The 3084-nt window shown below is 47.0% G+C and overlaps 1 pseudogene; it reads left to right on the top strand.

Moving 5' to 3' along the window:
- Positions 1-620: 620 nt before the first annotated feature.
- LOC109195910 (C-C chemokine receptor type 6-like) lies at positions 621-2297 on the top strand (annotated as a pseudogene).
- The last annotated feature ends 787 nt before the right edge of the window (positions 2298-3084 follow it).

Consider the following 3084-nt stretch of genomic DNA (forward strand, 5'->3'; position numbering starts at 1 on the left):
ACAGCGCGGTGGTCTGTCAGAGGTCAAACCTGCTTTCTAAGCATTAATGATGGCACGAGGATTTTCCTTTGGTGTCATCACACTGACTGCAGGACACACAGAACCTTCTGTTGTTCAATTTTGGCTTTTTCACCACAGATTTTACATCTGGAAGTAAAACTGCAGCTTTAGATCAGGACAGAAATCACAGTAATTCAGCTGTTTGTGAGAATCAGATCAAACTATTCACACAACTGATGTTTCAAAGTTTTCCTTCAAATCAAAGGAAAACTTTGATTCAAATTAAATTTGGTTCAATATTAATAACTATTATTGCAAAATGATTCACACACGATCACACATTTAGAAATCAGACGGTGTGTAAACTTTTACAACTTCAGTGTCCTGAAACTTTTGCATCTGAGTGTCAGACTCGTTCTGCTGAGTTTGCTGTTAAATGGATGAGACCGACTCATCCAGAGAAGAGTTGAGCCAACAGATCGTTATGTGGCACAGAGACAGGAACACAAAAACCACCAAAGACACTGTGCTGAAGTTTAAGGTCGGAGCTGCTGTGGTGGCGTTCAGTGGAAACATGGCAGAAACAGGAAGCTGTTAGAGGCACAGACCAAAATCCCACATGTGACTGCGAGACCTTCACTGACTGGTGGAAGCAGACGCCGCGGCTTCAGCTCATGTAGCGCGTCAGACACTTCACGCTGGAGAGATCCTCGATGTAAACATGACTGACCCGAAGATACGAGAAAGGTCAGCTCCAGGACGGCGCCTGGATGGGAACCCAGGCAGCGCAGCAGCAGGACAGCTTTAGGAAAAATTCACGATTTCTGTGTTTTAATTCTTTATAAACAAGCGTTTTTTACAGTGTACAACTTCTGGTTTCTCTGAGCGATGGAGCATTAAATAACACATCAGATCTACAGAGAACAATGGAGGCCGGAGATCCTCGCTGAACCTGAACAACATCAAACGATCAAACCTTCACACACAGCACGTTTCAGGTCCTTCTGAAAATGTCTCCAGTCGGTGCTTCACTCATCATGTTTCTTTTCTTCTCCAGGTCCCAAACATGACGGAGAGTCCTGCAAACGTGACATTCGGTGACTATGACAACGGTACTGAGACATATATCGATGACGGCTTCTGCATCATGGATCCGGACCCCAGTGAGGTCATCGCCCAGACTTTGATCCACTCCATCATCTGTGGATTAGGCCTGATTGGCAACGTCCTGGTGATGGTGACTTACATCTTCTACAAGAGAACCAAGACCATGATGGACGTCTACCTCTTCAACGTGGCCGTGGCCGACCTGATCTTCGTGGCTACGCTTCCGTTCGTCATATACAACGAGCAGCACGATTGGTCGATGGGCAGGGCGGCCTGTAAGGTGCTCCGGTCGTCCTACAGCATTAACCTCTACAGCGGCATGCTGCTGCTCGCCTGCATCAGCTGCGATCGGTACATCGCGATTGTTCGGGCGACGCGCTCCTTTGGGGCGCACTCCCGCGCCCTCGTCTACAGCCGGCTGATCTGCTCGGCTGTTTGGGTGTTTGCAGTGGCGTTAACTCTGCCCACGCTCATCAGCTCAACCAGACTGAAACTGCGGTGCTCATGAAGCTGCTGGTACCCAGCCTCCAGATGGCCGTTGGCTTCCTGCTGCCGCTGTGCGTGATGGCATTCTGCTACTCCTGCATCATCTACACGCTGCTGAGGGCGCAGAGCAACCAGCGGCACAAGGCCGTCCGGGTGGTGTTGGCGGTCGTTGTGGTCTTCATTGTCTGCCATCTTCCGTACAACGTGACCCTGCTGATCCACACGCTGTCTCTGTTCAAGCAGAGGAGCTGCGACGCAGAGAACCTTAAACTCAAATTTCTCAACATCTGCAGGACCGTCGCATACCTGCACTGCTGTCTCAATCCCTTCCTCTACGCCTTCGTCGGGGTCAAGTTCAGGAACCACTTCCGCCAGATCATGCTGGACCTCTGGTGCTTCAGCAAAAGGTACATCTACACCGCTCGCTCGTCACGTGGCACGTCCGAGATCTGCATGTCAGAGCTGAAGTCATCGGAAGGCTCCAACAACATGTCGTCATTCAGCGCGTAACACTTCAGCTATGAAGGGAAATCCGTCCGGCGCTCATCTCAAGCTTTGCTGTGAAACTGTGCTTTAATAATAGAGACTGTGAGATGTTCTCATCTAACTGCATCCAGTTTATATGACACAAAACTGGACATTTTTCATTCACAGGTGTATAAAGTCCAACACTTGTCCACAGAAACACAGGTGACCACAGCAGCTTATTAAAACTGTAAGCACAGCAGCAGAATCTCACACTTTGACTTCACGTATTGTTCTTGTAATTTAGAAGTAACTGTGTCATGCAGGTTGCTAACTGTACTCTTTGCTAATGAAGTTTGATGCTATAGATTGCATCTCTAACTTTTTATAACGGGCAGGTTTGGATGTTTGGGGCATCGAGGTCGGTTTTCTGATTTCCAAAGCTTTTGTGACATGAACATGTAAACACATAATCCTGCAGTCTGAGAACGAAGCGCCCTGTTGGAATAATTTGGTATTGCAGTCGAGGCGTTTATTCCTGTTCTCGTGTCGCCAGCAGGAGCTTCTTTTTTTGTGTATGATGATTAAATCTGCTGTTTTTAAAGATAAGAAGCTAAACTTCCTCATTTTCTGGATCTTGCCGTAACTGTCACTTGAACCTCATCTTCTTTTCTTGACCCTGCTGTACACGTGCCCTGCTGCTTTTAATATTTGGCATTTTGTAGATCTGTGTTTTTGTGCATTATTTGAATAAAACTGTAAGAAAATATCAGAGGTTTTAATCAATATTAATTATTAATTTAACTGGATGTGCCAAAAGTTTGCTGACTAAAATGTATTTTAAGATATTGTCTGCGTGGGTTCTCTGTGGATAGAGATCATCAGTTCTGAGTATCATGTCTGAGAGGAAGTGGGTAACCCGAGCAGAGCAGCGGGCCGAGCACAGGGCCCTGGGGAACGCCACAGTTAAACTGGGCTACGGAGGAACAGGAAGCTGGGAAAACTAGATCTTGATCAGATTAACAG

Source organism: Oreochromis niloticus, linkage group LG19 (genome assembly GCF_001858045.2).
Source record: "Oreochromis niloticus isolate F11D_XX linkage group LG19, O_niloticus_UMD_NMBU, whole genome shotgun sequence".
Classification (NCBI taxonomy): Eukaryota; Metazoa; Chordata; class Actinopteri; order Cichliformes; family Cichlidae; genus Oreochromis; species Oreochromis niloticus.